This window comes from Amblyomma maculatum, chromosome 11 (genome assembly GCF_055883805.1).
Source record: "Amblyomma maculatum isolate TAMU_Amacu chromosome 11, ASM5588380v1, whole genome shotgun sequence".
NCBI lineage: Eukaryota > Metazoa > Arthropoda > Arachnida > Ixodida > Ixodidae > Amblyomma > Amblyomma maculatum.
In genome coordinates, this window is record NC_139354.1 from 161,189,587 (window position 1) to 161,208,312 (window position 18,726).

Genomic DNA, 18,726 nt, shown 5'->3' on the forward strand with positions numbered 1-18,726 from the left:
TTTTTTTCTAGGGGGGGGGGGGGTGGGGGGGGGCATGTGCTGTGCACCAGGCCTCAGAAACGGCGGCACATAGTTCGAATTATCTGTAGCGGAACCAACTCTCCTTAGAATTATCTGACTTTTTTTTACACAAACCTCTATAGAGCTTGGCCAGACCAAGTAGAGTAGTTAAAATTATCCAAAAATTCGAACCATCCAGGTTCGAATTAACAAATTTTACTGTATCTGTGAGGTGACGGAGAACGTCATACGGGTCCAGGAGAAAGTTAACAGTAGCAGCCTTCCAAAGAAACCAAATCTGGATAGCGTCCTGACAGCAGAGGTCATGGGTGAGCTCTCAGCACTAGGCTGGGCCAGCCGTATCCACAACTGACAAAGCATATGTTTGAGTCAGCTGCTGATTCATATCATTTTAACATCTGGTTAAATCACCATTGAATTCTAAGAAAAGAACAGAATGCACCATGCTGCAAAGCAAGCGACAGCAAAGGTCAACAGTCCAAACGTCCGCAAGCACTTGACGAAGTTGGTACTTTGCAAGCACCAATACGCAAAGGCGCATTTTGTAGTATGAAAAAAAAACAGCAACAAAAAACAGCCACTTTTCTATTGAAATAAGGTGTTATTTGTGCACATATTTTGTTCCTAGTCAAGGCCTCCAACATATATTAGGCGTGTTGATGTTTGGTTCGAGTTTAAAGAATGGCCATTAAAGAATGGCCATTCATGGACCGTTATTGGTCTCTCAGAAGACATCTAGCTTTACAGGCTGGAATCATGATTCATCATGTTTTTGAGCTTGATGTTTTACAAATAATTTTTTTTAAGCTGAATGTAGCAGTGCAGCACATTGCAGCAAAAGGCTGCGAAACGTTTTTAACTCTTCTGCAACGTGCATCAAAACCTTGGTACATGAAACCGCTATCTCCACTAAGCGAGACCAGTGCATGACACTGGTAGTGTGGTTTAAGTTATGAAGCCTAAAAGCCCAATAGTAGATCGAGAGGTTGCGACACATCACACAATAAAGGGCTTCAACCTGCTGTCCAACGTTTCAACAAGATTCTCTGGTCTCCCCGGTCGTAAGACAAGCAAATGTGGCATATGTACACTACTACAGACACAGGCTCCCCAAGGGGATTCTCTCCTGGATTACGCAACCGACAAGACGTTAATTTGCTCGCTTCGTTCGTGATCCCATCCCTCCCCATTCCTCCCCACTTCTCTTCTTCTTCTTTATTCTATTTATTTTCAATTCACCTATTTATTCATTTACTATTACTATCTTTTCCCTCTTTCTCCAACTCCTTTTCCTTCTTTTTTTTCTCTTATTTTGCCTTTTCCGTTTATTATTATTATTATTGTTATTTCATTGTGTACAATGGCCTTCCGGGTTCGTTTTCCGTTATTCCTTCGCGTTCGGCCTATTCGACACAGGCCTCGCCAGGCTCGCTCCATTTATAGAATGGATGACCAAGTTTTCGATATTGCCGGCATTCGTGCCCGCATCAGCAGCCACAGACGTGCAAGAAGTGTGGGCTGCTCACGCGCCCTTCAGCAGCTTCTCAGCCAAGCGTCCAGCATCTGCAAGAAGCAGGAGGAGGCTAAACGTTTGCTCAGTGCCACCCAGAGGCCAACTGGCATGGAGGGAGCTATGGATCTCCGCACCTCCCAGGAGAGCTTCACATCTGCACAAGAACAAACAGGTGATGAACCTTTTGACTCCTCCATTTGGGAGGCTGATGGGCGCCTCCCAAATTCGTATATTCAACTATTGAGCTACCGTCAGGGTACGCGTCCTCCCCCACTGAGGGCTCAGATCCTCCACCCGTTATGAAGTCACAGGGTGCCGCTCAGAATAGTCCCACCACCTCAAACGCAGAGAAGGTGGCACAAACTGAGTCCGCCAGCCACGCCGCTTCTGCTCTTAGCGCAGCCCCTGCAGTAGAGGCTAACCTAACCGCTAATGAGCAACAACTTACCATCGGTGATGCCTTTAGCGATGAAGAATATGCTCGACAGGCGCAAGGGGGCAATCCTCGTCTCCAAGTGAACTCCGACCACCGTCCCAACATTACAAAAGAGGGACAAGCGGGCCATTAAGAAAGAGGCCAGCTTCCGCCGCATTCACAAGGAAGCAAAAGCGGGCCGAAGGAGCGCAATGTGACGCAGAGCGTTAACCCCCCTTCGCAGCGCCGTCGACCGCGCTTTCGCCCCTTTGTACCACCCAGGGAGCCGTCTCCGAATCGCCGCCCCAAAAACAGGACCACGCAGATAGAGGCAGTTCTATATCGGCCAGTGGGCAGAAAGGCCAACTTCTTGGCTCTCACGCAGGAACGCATTGCAGCGCATTTTTGTAAAATGCAAGACGTAAAACAAGTCAGAGTGAACTTCCGGCGCAACATTGTCGCGGTGGACGTGAGAACAGCTGACCTCAGCCCTTTTCTCGCGGTGAGCAGCATTTGCGAGCTGGCGGTCCGCGCCAAAGCAGCCAAAACAAACACCTGCTCAGGTCTACTTTTCGGTGTCGATCAAGACCTCAGTGTCGATGAGATTGCAGCCTCAGTTGAGAGCGCCGTACCTGTAGTGGGATGCCAGCGCAGTGGCAATGCAGTCGTTATTCACTTCGAGGGCACCCAGCCGCCCGAACAAGTGGCTCTCTTTAAGCTTCGCCGTGCGGTCCGCGCTAGACGGCCACGCCCCACACAGTGCCTCAAGTGCGGATTGCTGGGGCACGCCACAGCTGTTTGTCGGAATGACAAGCGCTGCTTCCGTTGCGGAGATATAGAGCATGCCATGGCGGATTGCACAGCAGAGAAGCCGCGTTGCGTCAACTGCAACGGCACTCATGCCGCAACAGAACCTCGCTGCCCTCGCTGGCAGTTAGAAAGGAAGGTAACTACTCTCCTGGCCACATCAGATAAGCCGCTCACGCGCCATCGCTAAGGGTACGGGGGACAAAGCAGAACCCGCCCAAACAGAGAGCGCCGCACGCATTCATACTAAACAAAGTACCGCACGCTGCACTTCCGCGCAAACGACTGCCTGCAGCAAATAAACCTCGCGCCGAGACAAATGCGGGAAAACCACAGCCTTATAAGGCAGCTCTGACGGGCAAAACCGCAACTGCGTCCGAAGCGCAGAAAGATATAGTCATCGCTGCCCTCTCAGCAGCGGTGCAAGCCCTACTGAAGCAACTCCCCGTAAACTCGACAGCGCGTCAGCTCTGCCAGGCGGCTCTGGCTGCGCAACAATCACTCAGCCACAATGGCTAACCAGCTAAGAGTCAGGCCGCGGATATTTCAATGGAACTGCCGTTCCCTCCGCCGCCGGCAGGCAGAATTAGCTCACATCCTCCCGCTTCGCACATATGATGTCCTCGCGCAACAAGAAACATATGTGCGAGCGGAGGACTTCGCGCTACCTGGCTTCGTCGGGTACAGCAGCGCAACACAGTGCAAACTGGATTCGTGCTCTCTGTCAGGACTGCGGAGCAGTGGAAACACTCTCGCATTTGCTATGTGATTGTCCCGCACTGGACGCACACAGGCGTACTCTTCAGGATGCCCTCGGCAAACTCGGGATGCCGTCGGCTTCCTCAAATGATCTGTTATTCCCTAAGGCATCGCGAGAAAAAACGCGACGCGTACACGGCTATGTCCTCAAATTCGCCGAGGACGCGCGCATTCTTGAGCGGCTGTAAAGCCATCTTTACCTTTTTATTTATTTATTTTTTTTTATATATGCTACTGTTTTTTTTTTTATTTTCTTCTTCGTCTTACTATTCTCTATCCTACTCATCTCTTTCCTACTGAAATGCACACCTTGTGCTTCTACCACGCGTCCCAACGCGTGCTCTAAGCCCGCTTTACGCCGGCTCCAGCATTCTGGCGACCTCCTTCGCCCCTCGGGGATTGGCGCTCTCAACGAGCCAATCAGCTCCTGCGCTCCCCATAGGTCCGCGCGCCGGTCATTCGGCCGCCGGCTCTTCCGCACTTCGTGCGTGCGCTCCTGGCGCGGCTCTGCTCTTTTCCTTGCCTTTGCCCTCTTTGCCACGACCAACCCTTCTTTTCTTTAATTCCCACTCCCCGCGTGGTGCAACGGCGGTGATTCCCTCAACAGAGGAGACAGTTGAAAGCACCACGTTACCCCCTTTTCTCCCATCCCCAACCAGAACATCAATCCTCCTCCTCCTCCTCCAGGCTCCCCAAGGATTGCGTCATATCTAGCGCCTTCAACACACATCACGCCGCATGTGGCTCTCGCTGCAATGCCCGCCGGGGTAGAAAGCAACTACACATAAAATTCGTTATAGCGAAATGGCTAAAAAACGAAATAATGAATATAATGAAAGGATCGTAATTCCCTTTGAAAGCCCCTATAGAAACCAATGTGTTTATAATTTATATTTAGCGAAAAAAAAAAACACTCGCTGATCAACGGATATATAACGAACAATTTTTATTCCAAAATGACAACTAACGGCCACTTTGCACACAAAATATATTTGTTAAACTGCATGGCGGACCTCCGATGCGGCAGTTCCAATCTCCCGCGGCAGCCGCTTACCATCCAGCAAAGCTCCGAGGCAAGCCTGAAAGTTTGTTTCGTGCCGGGCGCACTGCCAGCTTCCCCTTACCATACGTTACGTTAGCCAAGCCTTGCAGTCCGTTCCATTCTGCCCGCCGTAGCTCGCTTTGTTCCATACGCCTGTTAGCGGTCTATATGGCTATGCTTAACTGCGTAGGTCAGTCGGTTAGTTTGGTCTTCTTGCCGTGTCACCAGTTTTGCGACAGAAAAATGAACGGCAGCAGCATGTGTTTTTCTCTCGTGTACCGAAAGGCATTACGAATGTCCACTTGTGTGAGGATCTCGTTAAGAGGTTCAATAAAAATGAGTTGAAGTGTGTCCAGGACTTTGGTGCTGGATGGTTTGAGGTCGCTCAAGACCAAGCAGGCGGTCGATCGCTTCTTAGCTGATCCTGTCATGCACGTGAAGGATGTTGAGATTTGGTTCTAGTACCGCGGAGTCTGTTCCCGATTCGTGAGTGTTTGATTTTCCGTCGGACCTGCCAGCTGCTTCGCTTGTGTCTGAGCTTAAGGCGTACGAAAAGGTGCAGCCGAAGTAGTTGAAAAACGTTCCAGGACTTGCGGACGTGGAGAGTGGTAATCTTAGGATTAAGATGGAGATGGCTAGGACTGTTCCTAACCTTTTGAACATCGGAGAGAGGGTTGTGCAGAGCTAGTATGACGGAGTGACGCGTCTGTGCCGCTTGTGCAGGCACAGACCGGGCGGGCCTACTGCCAAGCGGGTGATCGTGGCGGTGACACTGCACCCCTCCAACGGAGAAGAGGAACCGGTCATGGCCTCTTCTAGAGAGGAGGACAATTCAGACACGGAACAGGAGATGGACATTAATGAGTCAGCATCCTTCCTTCCATTCAGCTAGCTCCCTGTTTGTTGTGTAACGGCCAGGGATGTGATTGCTTTGCTGAGGCCGATCTCCCCTCTGCCTCACCAACCTCTTCGTTCACGCGGTCGGCTTGTTCTTACTGTAATACGATTGACTGTGAATGCTCTCAGCGTTCCAGTTCCTCCTTGTTCTCATCTTCATTCTTCATTTCAGACTCCTCTACTAAGGAGGAGTCCCCCACCGCATGGTTCGGGCGGCTTCAAGTCCTCAGTAAGGTTTTTTATTCCAGGTCTCTTGCTCAGACTGTTCCGCCTTACGCAGGGCTTTCTTAATTACTGGTTTTTCAGGTAGCTTCTCTCTTTCCATTCATAATGGCATCGCTTACGATAGCTACATTTAAATGTAGTGGCTAGTTCTGTCGCCCCAAGCAAGCTGAGACGATTCAACTTGCTCGTCCTAACGCACAGATACTGATTTTGCAAGACCTACATCCAACGTCTCAGCCAGATGAAGAAGAGCTTTGACAGAACAATGTCTGGACGTGCTCGTGGTTAGGGCTAGCTCCAGTGCGCCGGCTCTCGGATCGCTTTCTGCGGTAGGTATCGTCCATGCACAGCTCGGATTAACATCGCTCGTGCTGTCTGGGTTATCGCCGTGGAGCTGGGGAAGCCCTCCCGGCTTTGGTGAGTCGCCGTTGTGTTTTTGAGATTGTAGAGGCAGGCGGACAGCATTCCTTTCTCCTGTGCGGCGTGCACGCACGTGCGCGTGGTGCCTGGCGGCGCGTCCGCTATAGCATCGCCTTCCTCCTCATCGCAGTTTCAGCCGCATGTGTCTTTCTCTCATGTGCTGAAAGGCATTACGAATGTCCACTTGTGTGAGGATCTCGTTAGGAGGTTCAATAAGAATGAGTTGAAGTGTGTCCAGGACTTTGGTGCTGGACAGTTTGAGGTCACATTTAAGACCAAGCAGGTGGTCGATCGCTTCTTAGCTGATCCTGTCGTGCGCGTGAAGGATGTTGAGATTCGGTTTGAGTACCACGGAGTCCGCTCCCGGTTCGCAAGTGTTTGGTTTTCCGTCGGACTTGCCAGCCGCTTAGCTTGTGTCTGAGTTAAGGCGTACGAAAAGGTGCAGTCAAAGTAGTTGGAAAACGATCTGGAATTTCCGGTCAGCGTGGTTGACATGCAAAAAAGTAAAAGCTCTAGTCGCCTCTTGTATTTCAAAGTTGAACGGAAAAACGAAGAGAGGGCACTAGAATTAGCCAAGGAAGCCCAGTCTAAGATCAACAGTCATGGCACTGAGACTGGTAAGCAATTCGTTTGCCACAACTGCTACGGTAGCTACCAACACAGTGGGCATTTCAATGAAATGAACGCTGGTTTGAAGACACTCTGCCACATCTTGGGGAAAATCATTTCAAGCCAGCTTTTGTGTGTCTCCAACGACATTCTGCTACATTGTGGAGTCGTAAAAGCTCGTAGTAGAGCGCGAAACGACGAATATGATGGAGCCCTTGTCCGTCGTGAAAAGAATGGCCGTTGGGCTATATCGGTTTTATTCAAGCTGGTTTGCTTTGTAAGAGCTAGTTTGCTTCATCGTAATGAAACAAGTATTGTGCTATCATGGACGAAATACACCTTCAGCAGTATTTATAGTATATAGGTGGTCATCCTACTGCTGCTGCTATATATGCCGAGAAAATAAAAACAGCTCAAGTGGTTATGATAGTCATTGCTGTCATCATACACAGATGTTGCGCATATACTTCCTGTATCTAGGATAACTGCGGAACTTCATGTTCTGTAAAGAGTAATCATAAACTTGAAAGATGCTGGTCTTCATGTAGTTATTGTTTGGTTAAATTCATACGCTGGGGATTGTATACCCTCATCCAGCAGAAGAGCAGCAACCTATTTTATATCACTGATGAAGTTTATTTGCTGAAGAGTATTTGCAATAACTGGTAAAAAGATGATTTGTGACAAGTGCTTATTTATCCTACTTTTGAAAGTGAGCAAGAACAGGATGCAAATATGCAAGGGGCTTCATTCACTTCTCTAAAAAATCTATGAGGCTGAAAAGGATAGTGTAGTTCACAAGATTCATAGCCGCCGGGAAGGAAAAAATTCAGGGGATTTTAAGGACTTTCAAGGACCTAAAAAAGAATTTTCAAGGACTTGAAACAAGACTTTTTGAGATGATAGAAAAAGACCACAACATGCTTTACAGCAAGGAAGCACATCTTTTACTGCACACAAGCAAAAGTAGGCACATTTTTCACAATAAATACCTAACTAGCTTCTTTTCTCCAACATATTGTACACATCCACAAAAAGAGGCCCATTCTCAAACAGTGGACTCATGATTAAGTTCCTGAAGCTTTCCCTTCAACTTGTCATCAATTTCTGCGAGCCCCAGAGTCTTTTCTTTTGCCCTTTTTCTTAAACTGTTGGACTTCACAATGAAGGTGATGTCACTTGTAGCTTCTGCCCGCTCAGCGTAGTTGTCAGTACAAACTGTTAAATCAGCAATTGTTGCCTCCAGCCTCCTCCTCTTCATCTTCATGCCGTGTATTTCTTCTTCAATGTGGCTTCTCTTTGATGCCTTGGACTGCTCGATCGCTTCTTTTTTTTTTTTTATCCTCCAAGTAGGCTCGATAGCGGTTGTTTGCAGCCAAGACAGATCTACGCAACTCCTTTGTTGTTACAAGGTTCAGGATGCCACCAGCCTTGTTTACTGCATCGTAAACGATTCGCTGTGACACATATGAGATCTCCTTCAGGTTTTGCAGAAGTTCTGCGTATTCGCCTAGGACCGAATCACGCTCATGCTCACCCAATCGTCTAACTGCAATGAGGGCGTCTAATAATTTCCTGAAGCCTGTGAGGCACTCATCTGGTTTTGAGGTCATTTGGCGAGGGTCTAGCGAAGACAGGGTCCTAACTAGATGATATGTCAGCGGGCTCTTTTGCAGAATTTTCTTGGTAGTACTATAAAGGAACTGTTTGGTTGGTTGGTTGGTTGGTTTGTGGGGTTTAACGTCCCAAAGCAACTCAGGCTATGAGAGACGCCGTAGTGGAGGACTCCGGAAATTTCGACCACCTGGGGTTCTTTAACGTGCACTGACATCGCACAGCACACGGACGCCTTGCTTTTCGCCTCCACCGAAAAGCTGCCGCCGAGGCCGGGATTCGATCCCGCGTCCTTGGGAACAGTAGTCGAGCGTCGTAACCACTGCGCCACCCCGGCGGGATGGAACTGTTTGCATTCCATCCTGGAGGCAAATACGTCCTTGGCGCTCACCTCTGCAGCTTTGACCATTTCTTCAGCTGCATGCCCAAATGTCAACTTTCTCTGAAGATACATGGTTATTTGGGTCTACGAGATCCATTTTGAGCAAGCCGACAACTCCTTTCGAAGCTGACAGCACTGAGCACTTCATGAATCTTGTGAGAAGTTTCCTCACAAGACACTGCACATCTCTTTTTAAAAAGAACATCAGCGGTTTGTCCATTTGGTATTCCGCAAGGAATGGTTTCAGAATTATTGCGATGCCGAGACCAAAGTTCAGTTTGGCCAACAGCAGTGGGTCCTGGCAAAATTCGCAGAGCTGTGTGAATGATGCACACTTTGGCAAGTTCACCTCTTTCTTTTCTACCCAGCGATGAGCAACAAAGTTGAGAAGAAATTTCATTTGGCCTGTCACGGTAGAGAAGTCTTCCCTTCGAGCTGGAGCATCATAAAAAAGGGCACTGAGGCTTGAAACAAGATTCTCTATGCCCCACTTGCTGGCAACAACACCCGCCCTGTAAGCGTTATGTATTGTATGCAGTCCGTAAGTGCCAAGGTCCAAACACTGAACTTGATGATTCTGCTGCAAGTATTCCTGCATTTCCATAAAACACTTTAGGTTCACATTGGGGCCATCCATAGACAGCTGGGCAGCTTTCGCCAGCGGTAAATCTGCCAAGGCAGCCAGAAGCTTCTCTTGAAGGTCTTCGGCAGTCGAATGTCCCATGAACACCGACGTATAATACCTCGTGGTTACCCGCTCGGGCTGAGTACTCCAGTACCGCAAATGGATGTCCATCTGTTTTTTTGCAGGCAGTCGTTCAAAGACTCATCAAACAGAACTGTGTAGCCATCAGATTTCTCTAATTCACGTTGTAGGCACGAGAGAAAAAATTGTCTCAGACCATGGCACACAACGTATGCAGATTTTCTTTCACCGCAGGAAAATGACTTCGCAATTTCGCTATCCGGAAATATTTTCTTGAACAGTTCCCCTGTGTGTGATGATGAGTTGTAGGAATAGTGTGATGTTACCATTTTCAGGGTCCACAGTATCTCCGCGTCGGTCACACACTCGTGCGCTTTGCACAGGCTGCTCACATCCGACGACGTTGATGGAGCCGCCTCGATGCGTTGCTCACAAGCAATTGCTGTCACGTAGTTCCGCAAGGTACTATTCGCCGTAGTCGTTTTCGTGTTCGCAATGTGTTTTGCGCTCTTCATATGGCTTTTGACGGCCGACTCACCCATTGATGACACATCGAAAGTTTTCCAGCATGCCTTGCACTTTGCCCGATGCGAGTTCGCATCCCAGTTGCCGGATGCGATGCGACGCATCCGGAGAAATCCACTCCCTATACGCAGCACTGTATAACCACGACTGCTGGAAATTGCACTTCCCGGGCATATTGCAGCTAGGAAAGACGCAACAGCAACTATTCGCGCACCATGCTTTTCCACATCGTAGGTAGGCTTAGCTGCGGTCGCTGCCGCCACTGTAACCACCACGACCTACTGTAGTAACCACCTACTGCGTTGCGGCTATAGAAACGGGTTGGATTGGATGCTTTGGTTGGCTCAAGTACATAGTTGCCAGTCGTTCAAGAGGCATCCGCTAAAAACCGTCTGAACGAAAGTCTATCGAAGAAATTCAAGGCTATTTAAGGACTTCAAAATAATTAAGGGTTTTCAAGGCCTTGAAAATGCTATTTTTTAATTCGAGAGTTTTCAAGGGTTTAATGGACCGCTACGAACCCTGGTTAAGGTTGCGTATGGCTGGCCTCACAAGTCATTAAACCAGACACACCTGGAGCGACAAAATGTCAAAGTAGCCCTGAAACTTTTTAGCAGGTTTGTCTCATCAGCATTGAGCTCAATCTAATTTTTCCTGGTCAAACGGTCTCACGAAAGACTGAGTGCATGCTGTGCAGTATCGTCGGTGGGCAGCTGCTCGGACTGTGACGGAACAGTGCCTGTGCTCGGGGCCTGTGACCAGGGAAGGAAAAGATTGCCTGGATGGCGAGGTGCTTAGCTGACCCACCCAACCAACAGCCCCAGATACTGTCAGGGCTCGTGCCATCATCTCGCCTCAGGAGCGAGCTCGCGAGCTGTTGCACGGCGTGCCATGGCCGGCTATGCTGCGACTTGCCAGACACAAGATCCTCATTCGACCCCGCCTGCCTCCTCGTGGTCTGAGTGCCCCCTGCTTCGTACCGGACCCAGCAAATATATACTGTCCTTTACTCTCTTCTCTCTGCAAGGCCCGTGTCGATGTTCCTCATTAGAGGAGGATAGGGCACCCCCTATTTCACCCTTCCCCCATAAAACACATCCCCTCTAAATTTTCCAGAAACAGAAGATAGATGGCAAGACTGATCTCTCGGTCATAAGGCTCCTCTACCTTTTAAAGGTAGCGACAGGTTTTGATCCAGCCGCCCCTCCCTCCGATAGGCCGGTTGGCTGCACGTGACCTATTCGCCGCCAAGCTCCGCCCAAAGGGTCCAGCGGTGCTCGCTGCGCCGCTGAAATGCACGGCGGTCTGAGCTAACCAGCGTGATATTGGCCGATTAGTTAAGCAAAAAGCACTTCACATGCCTCTATTGCATTTTTAGGAGTGTATATGCAGTACCTAATGTTAAAGTGGGCACAAGAATTACATCTCTGAACTCAAATCTTGAAGCAAGCGCGTGACATGTGGCTGCGCCAGGCTGCTGTGCTTTCGGCTGCCGGAACCGTGCGGAAGACGCAAAAAAGTCATTTTCCATTTCTCACCGTGACGATAATAGCAACAGAAGGAAGCTATGGCCTCATGAAATCGGGCATAAGATTTTTATGGACACAGAAAACACCCGACTATGCAAAGGAATATCTGTCTGCTTAAAAAGCAGTTCGTTTGCCCGAATTCGCTTTGTTTGGGCGTATGCTATTTTATAAGCAAAATATCAAGAACGCTACGACTATGTCGCCAGTACTTTTACTGTGGATGTTTAGTGAAATGTCACTGCCATTTCGAGCCCCCTTTACTTTCCAGAACAGATCAGGACTGCAATATTTGCGTGGAATCAATGCTGTCAAAATGCTCAGAATGAAAAGCCAATGCTTGATAAAGCATATTACGAAAATTTAGTCAGTACAATTCATCAGTTAATTGATATAAATGAAAAATGAAACATTCCTGGAAAAAGAGGAGGGTGCGAATGTGTCAAAGAGATCGAAATGGAAAGTCAATTTTTGGCAATGCTAAATATCGGTGTATAAAAATAAAAACAAAAATTTGTACCATAAAAAGTGTAAAAACAACCGTGTGTGTGAAACGCATTGAGCCCTTGTTTTAACGGAGGAGTCTCGCAGCGTTGCATAAAAAGCAAGCAAGTTCCGCTGACTACACACAGGGACTCGTCAAGTTTCAAGAGGTGGCAGCCAAGTTTACTCGTGATATTGCCCGGCAGGCTATAAGGAAACCAATATAAAGCAAATAAAGAATAGAAAAGCCAGAAAACATTATCCGTGAGTTTTGTATCACATAATACCAGATTTTTTTTTTTGCAGTTGTTGGAAGATATAGACCCTTTACAGCACGAGCGCATGGGCGCTGCCATATTTGATCATGTGACCCTTCCGCCATCGCTGGCCTTCGGGCCTTCTGGTTTGACGGCTTTCGGCGCGCTAGTACTCTGCTGCACGGTGCAGCGTACCCGCTATCGCTGGGGACAACGAGCTTGTAGACAGCCAAAAAACTTCCTGTGAATGCTCATAGTGTGTGTGTCATCATCATTATCATCAGCCTGATTATACCCACTGCAGGGCGAAGGCCTCTCCCATATTTCTCCACTTAACCCGGTTTTGTGCTAGCTGCATACACTTGACCCCTGCGAACTTCTTAATCTCATCCGCCCACCTAACTTTCTGCCGCCCCCTGCTACGCTTTCCTTCCCTTGGAATCCAGTTTGTTACCCTCAGCGACCATTGGTTATGCTCTCTTCGCACTACATCTCCTGCCCATGTCCATTTCTTCTTCTTAATTTCTACTAGAATGTCAATAACTTGAGTTATTTCTCTGACCCACTCTGCACGCTTTCTATCTCTTAATGTTATCCCTACCATTTTTCGTTCCATAGCCCTCTGGGTTGTCCTCAACTTAAGTAGAACTCTCTTGGTTAGCCTCCACGTTTCAGCCCCATAGATGAGTACAGGCAAGATGCAACTGTTGTATACTTTCCTCTTGAGCGATACCGGTAAGCTGCTAGTCATAATCTGCGAGTGCTTGCCAAATGCGCTCCATCCCAATCGTATTCTTCGTTATTTCCTTTTCGTGGTCCGGATCTGCGGTTACTACCTGTCCTAAGTAGACATATTCGCCTACTACTTCCAGTATTTCGCTACCTAATGTAAACTGCTGCTCCTTCCCGAGGCTGTTGAACATTACCTTAGTCTTCTGCATATTGATTTTCAAGCCTACCTTTCTACTTTTCCTGTCTAGGTCATCAATCATTATTTGCAGTTCATCCCCCGAGTTGCTTAGCAAGGCAATGTCATCAGCAAATCGCAGATTACTGAGGTATTCTCCATCTACCCTTATCCCTAACTGCTCCCATTCCAAGTCTCTGAATACTTCCTCTAAGCAAGCTGTGAATAGTACTGGGGAGATTGTGTCTCCTTGCCTAACACCCTTCTTTATGGGACTTTTGTTACTTTCTTTATGGAGAACTATGGTTGCTGTGCAGCCACTATATATATCTTCCAGCACTTTCACGTACGGCTCGTCTACCCCCTGATTTAGCAATGCCTGCATCACCGCCGAGGTTTCAACTGAGTCAAATGCTTTTTCGTAATCAATGAATGCTATGTATAAGGGCTGGTTATATTCCGAGCATTTTTCTATCACCTGATTGATGGTATGGACATGATCGATAGTAGAGTACCGTTTCCGAAACCCTGCTTGATCCTTTGCTTGATTGCAGTCTAAGGTTGTCCTGATTCTATTAGTGATTACCTTAGTAAATACCTTATACGTAACAGACAGTAAGCTGATTGGTCTGTAATTTTTAAGGTCCTTAGAGTCCCCTTTCTTGTGAATGAGGATAATGTTTGCATTCTTCCATGGTTCCGGTACCGTCGATGACACCAGGCACTGCGTATACAGGGTGGCCAGTTTTTCTAGCACGATATCCCCCCCGTCCTTCAGCAAATCTGTAGTTATCCGATCCTCTCCAGCTGATTTCCCCCTTTTCATAGCTTCTAGTGCTTTCTTGACCTCGTCCTTCGTCACTGGTGGAACGTCTGACTGTTTTTCCCTGCCGCCAATCTCATTACGGTCCTGACTACTTTGGCTACTGTAGAGATCTGTATAGAACTCCTCGGCTACTTTGACTATCTTTTCCATATTAGTGATGATGTTGCCCGCCTTGTCCTTTATCGCATACATCTGGTTTTTGCCTATGCCCAATTTCTTCTTTACCGCTTTAAGGCTTCCCCCGTTCTTTACAGCATGCTCAATTTTATCCATGTTATAGTTCCTTATATCGGCCACCTTACGCTTATTGATTAGCTTTGATATCTCGGCCAATTCGATCTGGTCTGTTGGATTGGAAGCTTTCATACTCTGGCGTTTCTTAATCAAATCTTTCGTCTCCTTAGACAGCTTGCCGGTATCCTAACTATCCTACCGCCTACTTCTACCGCGCACTCAGTAATGATATCTCTGAAATTATTGTTCCTTCCCTCTATGGTAATGTCGCCATCCTCAGTTAGAGCTGAAAACCTATTCTGTAGCGAGATTCTGAACTCGTCTGCCCTCCCCCTCACCGCTAATTCGTTGATGGGTTTCTTTCTTACTAATCTGTTGCGTTCCTTCTTCAGATTTAGGCTAATTCGAGACCTCACCATCCTGTGGTCACTGCATCGCACTTTCCCGATTACCTCTACATCTTGCATAATGGCGGGGGTTGAACACATTATGAACTCGATTTCATTTTTAGTCTCTCCGTTAGGACTTTTCCATGTCCATTTCCGGTTCTTCCGTTTGCTGAAGAACGTATTCATGATTCGTAAGTTATTGCGCTCTGCAAACTCAACTAGTAACTCCCCCCGGCTATTCCTAGAGCCAATGCCATAGTCACCTACTGCCTTGTCTCCTGCCTGTTTTTTCCCTACCTTGGCATTGAAATCGCCCATTAGTACAGTATAGTGGGTCTTTACTTTTCGCATTGCCGATTCTACATCTTCATAGAAGCTTTCAACTGCCTGGTCATCATAACTACATGTAGGTGCATAGGCCTGTACAACCTTCAGTTTATACCGCTTATTAAGCCTAATTACGATGCCTGCAACCCTCTCCAGGGTTCGTACAGGTGGCAAAGAAAAAAATTCAAGGATATTCAAGGAATTTCAAGCCCCCATAGGAGGAGTTTCAAGGCCTCCTTTAAGGGCTTAATTTTTTTTTCCATGTCAAAGATCTTCAAACAGTGCTCTCAAAACGTCTGAAATATTTATTCCACAAAGAAAAAAAACATCACTACGCAGATTTGCTTCTATTGCACAGAAAAAAATTAAATATAGCTTCATAAAATATCACAGTGAAACTTTGGTCATATCCCGCAGAAAAGTAAAGGTACCTTTTCAACGCGCTCCCTTGCGCTACCTTCATTGCGCCAATATGCTTGCCACTTTTCATGTGACTTTTTAAAGCGGATTCACCCATGGCAGTCACATCCACAGTTTTACCGCAAAGCTTGCACTTAGCCCGATGCGAACTCGTTGTATCAGGCGCAATCCATTGCTTGTATTCGTCATGGTGGAGCCACGTAGCCTGAAACTTGCTCTTTCCGGGCATTGTGGCACATATGAAAATATCACGTGCGCTGACAGGCAGAAGCCACGCTCATTCCAAAAATGCAAGCACTAGGGTAACGCCAGCGTAGACACGGCCGCACGGCTCGGTAAACCTATCTAAAAACGTCGGGCTCGGTGATTGATGGCGATGCGATAGCGATGGGACGACGCAGCCGCGCGCCCACTGCAGTGTTGCCAGCCGCCTAACGAGAATGCGCTAAATAGGCTAAAAATCGATACGTTTCCTTCCCCGCAGTTCATTCAGAACTCAGTCAAGAATAAAAGTTTAGCAACAAAAACGTTTTCATGACGAAAAACACCAGTACAAATTTAGTATTCAAGGAATTCAAGGATCTTCAAGGACCAGTCATAAATTCAAGGTTTTTAAGGGCCTTGAAAACAGACTTCCGTAATTCAATGGTATTCAAGGTTTTCAAGCACCTGTGCGCACCCTGCTCTCATTAATACTATAGAATTCATCTATATTACCCGCTATATACTTATTGACAAGGAAACTTACTCCTAGTTGTCGCCTCTCTGGTAAGCCTCGATAACACAGTACATGCCCATCCTTCAGTACAGTATATGCCTCATTCGGCCTCCTAACCTCACTAAGCCCTATGACATCCCATTTCATGCCCTCTAGTTCCTCTAACAGCACTGCTAAGCTAGATTCACTAGCTAGGGTTCTAGCATTAAACGTTGCCAGGGTCAGTTTCCAATGGCGGCCTGTCCAGCGGAGCCAGGCTTTCTTAGCACCCCCTGCTGTGTCACAGGTCTGACCGCCGCCGTGGTCAGTTGTTTCGCAGCCGCTGGTGACTGAGGGCTGGGGTTTTATGGAGCTTATCATAGGAGGTTGCGGCCAATTACTGCACCAGGGTGGCCAACTCCTGTTCTGGTGAGGGAGTGGGTTGCCGGAGGTGTTCACCGGCATCAGGTCGCACCCCAAACCTGTTTATGCAATTCCATCGACACGCAGATTTTTTTTTTTCATCCGGTGGAGAATTGCGCGGCACCGGGATTTGAACCCCGGTCCTCTTGCCCCGGACCGCTACGCCACCGCTGCACCCAGTGTGTGTGTAGGTGCTAAAAAATGTTTAATTTAACCACATATTTCATTTATTGCATCCTTCTAACTATCTGCATTGGCTAGAACGTTTCGACAAACCGTCAGCCGTCGACGCATTTTTTAAAATTTTTTTTTACCAATTCCCTCTCTTGCGCTCTCAGTGGAAAACATTTTCTGTAAAACTGAATGAATTACAAACTGACTGTCCCCTCAAACTTTTTTCTTATTCTCTTGCGCAGAGGGTGAACGCATGTCCAGACCATGCTGGCTGAGATGAATTATTAATGTTCACCATTTAACAATATTTACTGCACAATATTTACTGCTCAATATAGACGCGCGTGTAATCCCCAACAATTGATAAGGTATAATTTTACTTCCTGTAAACGTCCTGGCTTCAAAAGGCTATTACGCTGCTTGATGGCCGCATCAGGCGCTCAGCGGCAATCACCTGCGCTCGGGCGAGGGCGAAAGTGATTGGAAACTGCATCGGAATTCAGAACCCACTGTATAGGCAGCCCAAGCAAGTGGGGAAATAAAAACTCTTATTATGGTAAATTTTATCATTGGTCCGTGCATTAGTTTCATAAAAACAGCAGTTATTACAATTGCAGCAGTGCTTGTCTAATTAAAGTTTGGTTTGGTTTGTGGGGTTTAACATCCTAAAGCGACTGAAGCTACGAGTGGAGGATGCGGAAATTCCCACCCCCTGAGGTTCTTTTACCCTTTGATGGATGATGGGATACATAGGCCCCACTTGACGCGCCGACTTTCTTTCTACATTGAACGCGAAATCAAAACTTATCACGGCTTTGAGTGATGTGGCTCCCTCTATGAGGCTTTAAAGAAAACATTCACAGCTATTTTCTATGCTTAGCAGCAGGTGGAGCCACAAATTTCGTCAGTTCTTTTTGCTTCGCTTTTTGGTCCCACTTCGTGTTTTTCTCTTGTTTTGGAAGCTGCGTGAACTGCTATGAGATGCCTGGTGAGTAAATTTGCCTATTTCTTGCACTATAACAATGTTTAGAGAAAACGAATGGCGTGTAAGTTATCATTTTCTGGCAAAAATACCGTTCCATGTATGAATCTTGTGGCAGTGGTGTGTTTTGATGCCTGTAGTGTTAGGGTTAGCGAGTCTAGTGTGTGCGCAAATATGATCCTGGAGCTGAATGCCACAATGCATTTTTTTTGCGTAGGAGAACGAAAAAGCTTGAGCTGGGAGGAAGCCTTGGAGCTTTATTTTAGTTTACCGTGCAGATTTTGACCGTGCATACAAAGTTCGGCAAAGAGATGATGAACGAGAGGTTTCAGGCCCACTAGCCATCCAGTCACCTCGCCGTTGATGAAAACATGATTCTCTTCAAAGGTCGCTCAAGCATGAAACAATACATGCCAGTGAAACCGAAAATCAAGCGAGGGTACAAAGTGTGGTCTCTAGCTGATTCTGAGACGGGCTATCTCCTCAAGTTCCAGCTCTACGAAGGCAAGAGTATGCAGACGCCAGATGACAGAACCTTGGGCGAACATGTTGCACTAACTCTGGCCGATGGTGCTGTCCCTGCTGGCTCACATTTATTTTTTGATAATTTCTTCGGTTCCACTAAGTTGCTTCAAGAGTTGCGAGAGACAGATATCCTTGCTTGTGGCACATTTCGAGTGAACAAGAGGGATCTGCCACCAGAAAACAAAGTCGACAACAAACTGGAGCGAGGGTCCTACATTTGGCGGAAGAAGGCTGACGTGGAAGCCTACCAATGGCGAGACTCTAAAATGTGCACATCATGTCCAACTATCATGACCCAGAAAGCGCTGTGCAAGTCCAGCGAACCGTTCAAAACAGCAAGAAAAAGGCAGTGGACTGACCATGTGTTGTGAAAGAATACAATGCATGGATGGGTGGGGTTGATAAATTCGACCAGAAAAGGAATGCCTATCCAGCAGACCGCCCTTCAAAGCGCTGGTGGAGCGCCACGCGTAACGCCAGAGTGTTACGTGTCGTCTGCTAGCACTGCCCCTGGACCCTTCGAGAAGGCGCTCGTGTAGTTGTCGCTACCTTTAAAAAAATAGAGGAGCCTTATTTGGTCATCCCTAGAGAGCTGACATTTGTGCTGTAACCACTAGGCGC

General features: G+C 47.5%; 2 pseudogenes; both read right to left on the bottom strand.

The window, feature by feature from the left end:
* Positions 1–70: 70 nt before the first annotated feature.
* LOC146175302 (uncharacterized) lies at positions 71–8,731 on the bottom strand (annotated as a pseudogene).
* LOC146175303 (uncharacterized) lies at positions 8,609–13,202 on the bottom strand (annotated as a pseudogene).
* Positions 13,203–18,726: the final 5,524 nt, after the last annotated feature.